The sequence below is a fragment of the Nelumbo nucifera genome, chromosome 4 (assembly GCF_055504915.1).
Source record: "Nelumbo nucifera cultivar China Antique chromosome 4, China Antique-T2T, whole genome shotgun sequence".
Classification (NCBI taxonomy): Eukaryota; Viridiplantae; Streptophyta; class Magnoliopsida; order Proteales; family Nelumbonaceae; genus Nelumbo; species Nelumbo nucifera.
This window is the reverse complement of record NC_142652.1, coordinates 55,860,516-55,872,558: the sequence shown is the minus strand read 5'-3', so window position 1 is coordinate 55,872,558 and position 12,043 is coordinate 55,860,516. Positions and strand designations below refer to the sequence as shown.

Below are 12,043 nucleotides of genomic sequence, written 5' to 3'. Positions count from 1 at the left end.
AATCAAGAAACATGGTTTACTGATGTAAGAATAGAATGACACGGTAGTTACATGGGGTGTCTCGCACACCAATACGGCTCCAATCGAAATGTCTATATTTGATGATGACCATATAAGTAACAAGTGGTGAAAGTACATATACACATAAACCATACAACTAATGCTCATATATCATTGGTTCAGAAAATAAACCATGAACGGAGCAGCCACTTATGCATTGTGTGGTTCAAAAAAATCGTCTTGTTCAAAAAGAGATTGGTATGGTTCTGGTTCTGAAACAATACCACTATTTTTTTGTGAGCTTTTCATGGTTTTTTTAATCTAAAACTCACTCTAAATTTTTAGAGATTCTCATAGGTTATGTTTGGTTTTAAAGAAAAGGTAGGAAAAAAATGGAAAGGGTAGGGAACTATAAAAGTAACACAGCCTTAAACTTGCTTGATTTTTCAATACCTTCAGAGATCCCCTTGTCAAATATTTTTATTTATGAGATAACTACCTTCTTTTGGATCATGACCATGATAGAAGTGATTCACATGTAGCATTATTATTTATTTAATAACAAAATTAACCTTTATCAGCCAATATACCTTATTGACTATGATAACAGACCCCTATCTTATATGTTCTTCACTCATTTCACAACACCTCAATGTTTCACTTCACCTTATCATTTCTTTTCACATAAAATATGTCTTAAGTTTTGGCCTTCAACTATGGATCAAGCATATAATTATGGGCAATGATTAAAATATAAACCCAATACACAAAGTTGTGTATCGATGCGTATCAATATAATCATTATTTACTTTTATTTTATTTTTTTACTTTTATTTTATAATCATTAGGGGTAGGGAAAGAAGCCTAAGACATTTTAAATATTTTTAAAACCCTTTGTATTGGTGTGTCAATGCATTATCTGATGCATTAGGCATATTGGATCGATATTTTAATCCTTGATTACAGGTATTTTTGTTTAAAGGATAGAGTTGAATAGAGTGGTGTTATGGTCATCTGAAAGGGGTCTTTAGAGGTATCTAAAATTCAGAGCAAGTTTAAGAAAACCTCAATAACATGACATGGAGTTTCAAAACATGCTTTCGAAGTCTCAATTTTTTGGCTATTTTTACTAATAGAATGGTCCACCCAGCACTTAAACCAATAAAACCATGAATGACAGAAGACATTTAGATGTTAGGACTACTAATATGTAGGGCTGCAAGTTGGGCTGGGTTAGGTCGGGTTGAGGCCAATCCTAATCCAACCCTAAGTTCTAAACCCCCAATCCGATCTACCCAATCCTAACTAAGTTTCTTCAACCCTAACCCTAACCCAACCCAACCCGAAGTCAACTTTGGGTTGGGCTGGGATCAGGTTGGGCCCAACCCAACGTTCTTTCCATCCCTTATAATCTCGTAGAACTTCTTAATCTCATATTTTAACTCAACTTTCACTACATATATTAATCTTATGTTTTATTAGTATTTGTTTGTTGATGTTTTTATTGATTCTTTAGGCTGCATTTGGTTGCGATGCAAATAAATTTGTACTGATGCAAAACCATGGCAATGCAAATGATTTAAGTGTAAATTCTGACCTATTTCTGTTTTAAATTTTATCTTATTTTGTTTGGTTGTAATACAAATAAAGTAAATTAAGACATAAAGCAGAATAAAGTAAAACCCAAAACAAAATTAAATAAGAATTTGCATTTTTTGTCATTTGAACTCCTATACATTTTTGTACTAATGCAAATAAAATTGCACTACAACCAAACACAACATTAATTACAAAATTGAGAAAAAAAAAGTATTTGAAATGACTATAGTTTATTAAGAGTTATGACTTATAATAGATCATTATAGGCAGCAAGCTATGGGTGAAAAATAACATAGAGGAGATAAAGATTAAAATATTCAAAAAACATAAATATTAAGGTTTTTGTATTTTCAATTAGGATTAAGTGAAGTGATAACCTTAAAAGAAATAAATGATAGTATGTGGTTAGGTTCAGGCCAACCCGGCCCAAGTTGCAACCTTACTAATACATAGAGGCGTAAGCCACTAGTAGGTTGGTATGGCCTGGCATGGATCAGGCCGTGCCAATTACAATGATGGGTCGTGCACGACCCCCTGAGCTAAGGGATTTTGGCCCACAGCATGGCATGACCAAAACAGTTTATTCATGTGTATGTGTGTGTGTGTGTGTGTGTACTAGTGAGGACCAATGTGATGCACGAACTTTGTCAAGTGAAAGTTAAATAATAGAAACACATAAGAGGAAACAATTGTTTTATATTTCAAAATTTTAAATAATTAATAATTATTTATATTTTTATACTATTTTTATTATTTTTTTGCAATACAAAAATAACAATAATTAATTTCAGCTAAGGTTGTTGATAAAAACAATAAAACTGACTAAACTGACACAACTCAACCCGAGTTGGTCAATTATCTAGTATTTCCAATCAGCTTCAATTCAACAATTTCCTAACCCCGATCAAGTTGGATTAGTTTCAATTTGGCTATTTTTAAACCGACCAAAATCGAACTAACCCGACCATAGATATTATTTGAAATTGAAGCATAAGAAGCTTATGACATTCCTAGTTGGGTCATGTCAATTTGAGTCTATATTAGTTCTTACTGTTTTAAATAAAAGTAATTTAATATTAATAAATGTTAGTTTTAATTGGGACCAATGCAATGTACAAACTTTGTCAAGCGAAATTGAAGCAAAAGGATCCTTGTGACATTCCTAATTAGGCTAAAGCAATCTAACTTCAATCCAATTAATTAAATTTAAAAATAATATTATTTAATAATTAATCAACTATAATTTTTTTATTGATTTTATAGTGCTTATTAATGCAATTATTTTTAAATGGATTTTAAACTAACACACATTGTATTTTTATTTACTATAAATTTTAAAATTCAAATTTATTTTATTAACTATAAATTTATTAATTGCTTATATTAAACCATAACTAAATCTATTTTCATCTTGTTTTAGAGGTATTTTTAATGATTATAGTATTATTAATAATTAATCACAAATGAAATTTAAAGTTATAATTTTTGTGTTAATATTTTTTTAAATCTATAATCCAGTATTATATAATAATAATAATAATAATAATAATAATAATAATAATAATAATAATAATAATAATAATAAGGGTAAATCTCTTAAACTACCCCTATTGTTTAGTAAATAATAAGGGTAAATCTCTCTACTGTTTAGTTATTGTTTTGCGGTAATTGTTCTACTCCGTTAATATCCATTAATGCTCTGACACGTGATACCACGTGATGTATGATTTTTTTTCAAAACCCAATTTTACCCTCCATCCCTCTCCATTCTTCTTCATCGTCCCTCTCCCCGGCGGCAGCTACGGTAAACCACTCCGCAACCATTCCACTCTCTGTTTCTCCGCTGCCATTGCCACCACTGTCGTCGTCTGTATCCCACGGGAATCGTTAGTGCTTTCGACAACCCCAGCTGGAGACAGGGTCCGGACCACCACCGTGAACAGCGGCCGCATCTGGGCACTGTCTGAGGCTCATAGCATCGGATCCGCCGTCTGACAGCTGGGCGCTGTCTGAGGCTCATAACCATAGCCGGAGGGTGGGGGCTTTGTGCCAAAATAACAAAGAGAGGAGGAAGATTCGGATGTTGCAGTGGCAGTAATGAAATGGACAAGAGTTTGATAGCTGTTGGTGGAGGTTCGATTCTGCAACTAATTGCAGTAGATAGAATGAACGGGAAGGGGTCGGGAACGACACTGAGAGATATAGAGAGAGAAGAGAAACAGAGAGAAAGAGAAGGAAAAATGTGGGGAAAGAAATGGGGGAGGTCACCAGCCGCTGCCAGGACTTGCAGTGACAGCAGTGAGATCTAGGATTAAAAACAAGGGGGAAGGAAAGACGTTTCGGTGGCTAACCGAGAAGAAAAATCAGAGAAAATCTAACAAAATAAAAAAAGAAGTGAACGAAAAAGGATAGAGGAGATCGATCTCCCTTGCCACAGTTGGCTTGAGGGATGATGAATGGTAAGAAATCGGGAATTATTTCGATGGGGGAGGGAAAGAATAACAAAAATGGAGAGAGAGAGAGAGAGAGAGAGAGAGAGAATGAGAAAGGAAGATGGGAAAAAATGGAGCCGCGGAGAAGAGATGAGGGAGAAAAGGTCGTCGCCACCTCTGGTTTAGGTTGGTTAAGGTTGGAGAGGTAGGAGAAAATGAACAGTGTATTTCCTCGAATTCAAAACTTTCTGCCATTAGCGCCGGCAGGCCCAGGATAATAATAATATAATGAATTATTAATAAAATTAACATGTCAAAACCAAGTTAATTCGGGTACATAACTGGTTCTAACATGTTTGTTGGTCATTTGATCTAGCCATAAGTTGTATTGAACATGGTATATTGGTACTGTTTAATGGATAGGTAAGAGCACAACCGTCCAAGAGACAAATCATATATTGGGTCAAATTACCCGCAATAGTGAAGAACATAGTGATTATGTTGAATGTGGGTCAATCTTGACCCGTTTTTGGTTGCCTTCTTTGCCCAACTGGTAAAATGGACTATGCAGAAACCATATCATCAATACATATGCATTTTCTTGTTGTTTCTAGCAATTTATCAAAACCCATGAATTGCGAAATAATATTGTTTGTTAGATAGGACTATTAATGGATTGAGTTTACTCGACAAAATTGAACCATATGTTGGTTTGGTTATGTAGTTTTATACTTTTATCACAACCAACAATAATTACTCGAGACTGGTTTTTGCCGTTTTGATTTTTGAATTGATTAAGATCCGAACCAATTATATAATTAATAATATAAAGGTTTTCTTTGTGATTATTATTTTATTTAATGTCTGAAAGAATAAATTTTATAAATAATACATTAGTTAGTTGTTGTTAGAAAACATATTTTAACATCTTAATTTCAGTTTTGTTAAGGTTATATTATCACATTGAAGTTTCTAAATTATTATGTAAATGTTATGCCGGAAAGGTATGATATGCATGGCAAGAGCTTTTTGATCAATCAAAATACCAATTGACTCTTTTTTTTTTTTTTATAATTATATGATACCGATTGATTCTATCCATGGCCAATCAATGTGACCGATCATTTAGGTAGTTTGGACGTCGGTCTAATGCGTGGTTGATGGAATTGTAAAGAAGTAGTATCAGAGGTCTCGGGGTACTTTATCCAGTGTAGGTACTTCGATGTTTCAATTAGCGAATTGGAGGTTTTAAAAGAGAGCTAAAAGTAAGATTGCTAGTGTCTAAGAGCTAAATCGTGTATACCTAACAAGGAGGATGGTGGTCCCTTTATATAGGTGAGCTTCTGTAGTTCTCATGAAACACCTCCGAGATTGTTGGCCTGTCAGACTGGGAGCTTGTTCCGTATCCGAAGGCGAGCCCTACGTGAGTGGATAAGGCTTATCCAGCCAGGTCCATCCAATTCGGGCGAGATATAGATAAGCCCTACTGACGACTGACGTGATCCCGAAGAGATCGGAGACAGCTAGCGCCCCTTCTAGAGAAACGCTACGTGGCACCTTCACAGGTCAAGACACGACAAGCTACTTGGACCTCGGTCTTAGCCATGGTGCCCAAACTGACTTGACCTGCTGAGGTGTTCGGAAATGCTGAGATGTCCTCTAATCAACAGGTTGCTCCGCGTGTCCGCATCCTAACAACTCGGACCAAATTACCCCTCATCAAAAGCAAATAGTGAAAACATGATTGTAGAGAGAGAGAGTTTTAGAAAGAAAGGTAAGGGTTAATTATTGAGAACAATAATTTATGAGAGGTTTTAGGAGTTGGAGATATTTTAGATGTCATTTAGGCAAAGAAATAAGAAAATAGGAAAGCGTATAATTTACCTCGATAGAGACGTAAGATGTTGGGGATATATTAAGGGGGGGTAGAGATGGTGCAAAAAGGGATGATGATGTGACATTAAGGAAAGGGTTGGAAATGGACAAGGGAGAAAGGAGAGAAAATTAAGGCTGTATTTGGTTGTGGTGTAAATTTATTTGCACTAGGACAAATGTATAAGAGTGCAAATGTAAAAAATACAATTTCTTGTTTGATTTTACTTTATCCTGCTTCATGTCTTAATTTACTTCATTTGTACTGCAATCAAATAAAATAAGCTAAAATTTAAAACAAAAAATCGATCAAAATTTAAACTCAAATCATTTGCACTATCATGATTTTACATCAGTGTAAATTCATTTGTATTGCAACCAAACATGACATAAGAAGAAAACAAGAAAAAAGGAAAGAAAGAGGGAAAGGACTGCTGGCGTGGAAACTTATTGCTTGATATATAATATATATATATATATAGGCGAGCCCAACCTAAGGTCCACGGGTTATGAGCCCAGGCTCGTGCTGAGCTTCACCCCCAACCTTCAGGGGCCAAACCAGCACGGCCCGTTACAGTAGCTGTGCCGTACCTGCACGAAAATGTGGGCACGGCACACATAACACCTCCAATAATATGGTTGTAAATGAGATTATTCAGCTTTGAATATGCTTGTGAGTTGAAAGCTACGATGTTTGACAGCCTATAATGTCCAAAGGCTGCTCCCTCTCCATGTGACATGTAGGCTGTAGCTCCATGTCAACGCTGTTACTGTTACATAGAGTTCATAGAGACTAACATGTTGATTACACCTGTCAATGGATCGGATTTGAATTGATCCAATATATCCATTATTTTTGTTAGATTGGATTGGACCATGCATAACAATCGATTCTCTTATCGGATTGGATTGGATCTATACCAGTTTGGATCATTTCAAGCATAAAACACTTTCTTGCCTTTCTTGCCTTTTAATTGCTAGTTGAATGGCACATTAGAGCCGAGAGAGAGATGGATGATACAAAGTAGCAAAAATAAAAGGATTCCTCAAGTGTAAAAATATTAAATTTAAAAAATTTATGATGTGAGAAAGACATGATACCAACCAATCAAATCCTTGTGGACTTTAGGCTCTGTTCGTTTTTTTGGAAATAGGAGGGGAGAAAGTGATTCCCATTGACCAACTTTATAGTGTTATTTTTTTAATAAATTTTGGGCCCCACAATAAAGTTAGTTTCTCTGAGTGATCATCTATCAAGTAGATGAGTAATTTTTTCACTGTGAGAAAAGTTTACAACACATAATGGGACAACTTTGATCATTCTAACATTGGCATTTTATTATAAAACGTACTTGGGAATCAAAAGAACATGAGTAAGTGAACTTACCTGGGTAAGTGTTTCCCAATAAATATTTTCTTGAGTAAGTGCACTTACTCAGATAACTGACCTTTTGAAAAACTAACAAGGCTTTAATGAAAATTCACCTAATCCATTACTACTTTTATGATGCGGTGTCATGCCATTTTGAAGCCTCCCTGACCATTGCTGAAATTTTCCCTGATGTTTGGTAATTGCATTCACCTCATTTAAACTTTCTAATATAGTTGCAAGTAGATTCCCCTTTGTTAGAATCCATTAAGAAGAGACACAAAAATGTCTAAAATACCCATGAAATTACTAAGTTTCTGTAGAAAAACAATAATAATAAAAAAAAAACATTTAAAGTTATAGCTTATCTTTAAGTATGAGTGTCAATTGGATTGGATTTGGTTCAATCCGATCTAGTCCAATGTAAGTCCATTACAAATGGACTAGGTCCAATCCATTCCAATGAATATTTCGGACCATTTTGGACTGGTCCAATTTAATGTCTAGACCATCCGAACTATTTAAATTTGTTTTAATTTAGATTAGTTCTAACCTAAACCTGGTCCATTAAGACCTATATTCTTATATTCTATCAATGGACCAAATATTGGCTCAATTCAATCCAATCCAATATAAATTCATTATGGATGGACCAAGTCCAATCCAATAAAAATTAATTTAATTGCAACTTACCCGAAATACCGGTTTGGAATCTCAACTTGATTTCAACAATTGAAGCCACCAACCCTTCCAAATTTCTAACTTGAGATACTTGAGCAAGCATTCTTCTTGTTGAAACTTAAATAAAGTTGAGAATTAGAGAGTAGAGGGAGTATGAGAGTGGGTATAAGAGAGTATGAGAATTGGTGTGATGAGAATGGTGGAGGATAGGGGTATTTATAGGAATTGGAAATAATTCAATTGCCCAAAATACCCTGAAAAACTAGTCATTTTTAGTTGTTAGGAGGTGTATTTTAGTCATTATAAAGGCAATTATCACTTTACCCAATGCCCCCTAAACTAGCTATTATATAGCCTTTTGGGGGGATTATTGTCATTGTTTCTCCCTCCAAAGCCAAAATACATGAATATGCCCTAACTAGTTTTCTATGGGCGGGCCGCACTCAGCCCACTATAGGCCCATGGGCCGGGCCAGGCCGTGTGCTGGGTCGTGCCAGGTCACGGGCCGTGGGGGGCACGGCCCGCACTGTCATGTCATGCCATGGGCCTAGAAATGCAAGCCCAACATGACCCATACCATCATGTCATACCCAACACAACCCGCATATCATTGTGCCATATCCCGCATGGCCCACATGCCTTCGTTTAGGCCGCAAGCAGCACATCCCAATTTATAGCTCGTTCTAGACTGCGTGCCTCATGTAAGTGCCTCATGTAATATTTAACTATTCCACTTAGTAACCAAACCAAAAAGTAAAGCTAGCAAATTTGACTTGATAACAACATATCTCATGCCTCTAAGGCTCAATTTGGAAAGACTACAAATGCAGTTATGTAGAGTGCAAAACCTTGAATTTTGTATTACTTTACTTGCATCTGTACTGTACAAATTTGCATCTGTACTCCTTCCAAGGTTTTGCACTCAATTTGAAAATTTGTACAAATACAAATTTGCATTTGTATTTGTATTCAATTTGGAAAGAGTACAAATACAAATATGTATAGTATAAATACATACAAAATAATATAAAATACAAGGTTTTGCACTCTACAAATTTGTATTTGTAATCTTTCCAACTAAGGTTGCGATTGTTTGCGATATAAACACCGAAGCAGGGTATTTATGTACCCCAAATTTGGATTTGTGAGCATTTGTTTGACATGCAAAAATGCAATAATTAAGAGGTCAAAAATGTGTTTTCTCACATTTTTTTATCCTAAGGAGAGGACATTACTGTATCCAATTTTTGATACATTTTTGTACCCTTTTGATAATTGGTGTGTTTGATCAAAAGTTTTTAAGGCATTTAATGATGGGCCCAAGCTTTGCACCGATTTCAAACAAACAGGAAGAATACAAAAAAAAGATGTTACACTAAAAACCCACTTTACATTCTTAAACCAAAAATAGGGTATTTATATAGAATACATATTTGCGTTTGCATCGAAACCAAACACAGCCTAATCTCAAAGAAATTAAAACGGTTAATAAATCCTTTAGCAATGAATCCCTATACCCCACTACTCGAGAATAACCACAACTTCTTAGAGCTTGAACCTTTTTGGGTTTCCTTGGAGCTAAATGAGTCCATGCTGCAAAATAGATGCATCCAACAACAGAAAAATAATTAAATAAAAGAGTAGTTTTATAAAACACAAATAATCCAACAATAGTGATTACCTCTTTTTTACATTTTTTTCCTTTTCGGACAAGATCAACTAAATGTGGCAGGGAGAAGACATATAGGCTGTCATACAAAATAAACAGTCACATTTAAGAGCCACAGAAGATGGTAAAATTTAATAACAAGTTAACAAACTCACGGTTGATTCTCCCATGATCCACATCCAAACCTTTCACCTGGAAAAGAAATAAGGGTGACATTAGAATGTAGATAGTTAACTAAAATTTTGAAAAAGAAAACAAAATCAATAACCAGCTATATAGTTCAGTCAGCAGAGCAGACCAACTTATAAATCCAAACACTCAATATCATCCTAATTAGAAGTTGATAGATGAACAATCGAAAGAATCACCAACAAAGCATCAAATAGTGTCTATAATGTAACATCATTTACTGAACCTTGTGTCATGAACGATGCAAAACAGAGGTTCACCCAATAACAATGTAAATAAGTTCCCTAAGTTTACGAGAGATCTGTTGACATGGACAACAGGACCCTGCTTTTATCATCAGGTGTATAAATCACATGGTTTTAAAAAATGACCCGGAAATGGAATTATTTTGGCCACCAGTTTCTGGGTTGATAGTTTGACCGTGTGATTTGAATGGACGGTACGTTTTAATAAAAAATGGTCAAAAATCGTTGAATAGATCAACGGGGGTCGATGGTTCAATCACCCGAATTAATTTGACTGGTTCAACGGTTTTTTATCAAAGATCGAATTTACGGTAAAACAAAACCGATTGCCTGAATGGTTCCCAAGCTGAATAATCCGACCATCCAGTTCAAGGCAGTTCAAAAACCATGATAAACCAATACAAATCAAAACCAATCCTTAGTGCCAGTGTAAGCAGTAATTTCCACCAATAAGGATTCATTAACTAAATAAGTATGGCAACTTATCAGCATAAAAGTTGAAAATGAAATAGGGGGAAGCAAATGCTAATAGTCTAATACTACAGAAGTAGAGAAACAACTCCATCAACCATTAAAAAGAACCCTTACGAACTACACTCAATCATCCTAACTAGAAGTTAAGAGAGAGAAAAACAACTCATGATAAGAAAACGTTCAGAAATAAAAAGTTTTAATCCTTGAACAAATGGATACAATCATCCCATTTCATCATTTATGCTTTTGCCCTTTCGGACTCTAGCAACATGTCATCACCAGGGTAATGGATCTTGAATCATGTCACAGTGGGAACTTTAAGGTTATGTTTGGTTCAAAGAAAAAAATAGGAAAAGGGAAGGAAAAGAAGGGAAATATGTACAAACATTATTGTATAGTTTCCCTGCTTTTCCCTTCAACCCAAACACAGCCTAAAAGAGCAGAAATCGAACATTGTATAGGTTTCCACTACTATTTGTGGAAATCAAACGCAGCGTGTAGTGCCACTTATAATTTTGGAACGGGCTTGCCGTTAGTCTATATTAAAACGCAATGTTTTTAAAACCGGATTCGACTGGACAATCGGACCAGAAAAACCTGGATCCGGTCACCTATCCGGATCCATTTTACCCCAAAACTATTATTTGGCCAAAAAAAACGTTGATTTGATCAATGAACTACTAACCCAGATAATTAAATCGTTGAACCATTTGACCCAGGAATGAATTTTGCCTATTTTTTTTTTTGTCAGAATAAGCCATTCATTCAGATTGAACGATCAAACCACCAACCCAAAAATTCCCTGTCCAGTCCGATTTTAAAAACCTTCTTAAAACAAATTAGATTGGATTTTCTTTTTATTGGACCAAAATCTAATCCATGGACTGCTTGACTAAGTATCGACATAACAGGCTGTTGAATGTAGACAACCCAAAAATTTCCCCACTAACAACAAATTATTATCCCCAAATAATAAATACACAAATCTTATAACTCATTACTACATTTTGTTTTCTTTTATTAAATACTAAAAGTGGGCCCCGTGGGATTGTAGTTATATATGGCCTTTTTCTTTCAGGTTTTTAGCACAATCCAAAGGCATTACTATTATAATGAATATGAGTCAATTCTAAGCTGTTCATGCAAAAAGATGGTCCAACCGACCAAGTATGGACCCTGATCTCACCTTCTTAGGGTTGTTACAATGTCTTAGTTGAGTGATCCCAACTAATTGTCTATGAAGAAGCCTGGATTTTCTGTACTTTTTTCCTACACTCTTCTTTTATACATAGATTCCATTTTCATGCTGAAAATGTGGGGAATTTAAATGTTTGGCATTAATATCGCTTTCTAAGAAAATGGTTCCACATAGGCACTATATCAGAGAAAGCCGTGCTTCAACGTTGCTTTGAATCACGCTTTGGAAATTGAAAAAGTGTGGCTTGGAGTAATATCAAATAATGTTTTTTGAGAAAACGGTGTATTGCTGCCAGTGGTATAATGATGTGACATC

The 12,043-nt window shown here is 35.2% G+C and overlaps 1 long non-coding RNA gene and 1 other non-coding gene across 3 annotated transcripts; both read right to left on the bottom strand.

Moving 5' to 3' along the window:
- Window positions 1–9,242: 9,242 nt before the first annotated feature.
- LOC148800532 (uncharacterized) lies at window positions 9,243–10,131 on the bottom strand. 2 transcript variants are annotated; one of them, XR_016085430.1, is made up of 4 exons: window positions 9,921–10,030; window positions 9,778–9,814; window positions 9,635–9,701; window positions 9,243–9,546 (listed from the first exon to the last, which is right to left on the bottom strand). It is a non-coding gene; the product is annotated as an uncharacterized LOC148800532 (long non-coding RNA). The 2 variants fall into 2 exon arrangements; XR_016085429.1 differs by lacking the exon at window positions 9,921–10,030 and adding an exon at window positions 10,038–10,131 and having other exon boundaries at window positions 9,244–9,546.
- On the bottom strand, window positions 10,015–10,145 carry LOC148800531 (small nucleolar RNA snoR74). Its single transcript, XR_016073003.1, has one exon. It is a non-coding gene; the product is annotated as a small nucleolar RNA snoR74 (small nucleolar RNA).
- Window positions 10,146–12,043: the final 1,898 nt, after the last annotated feature.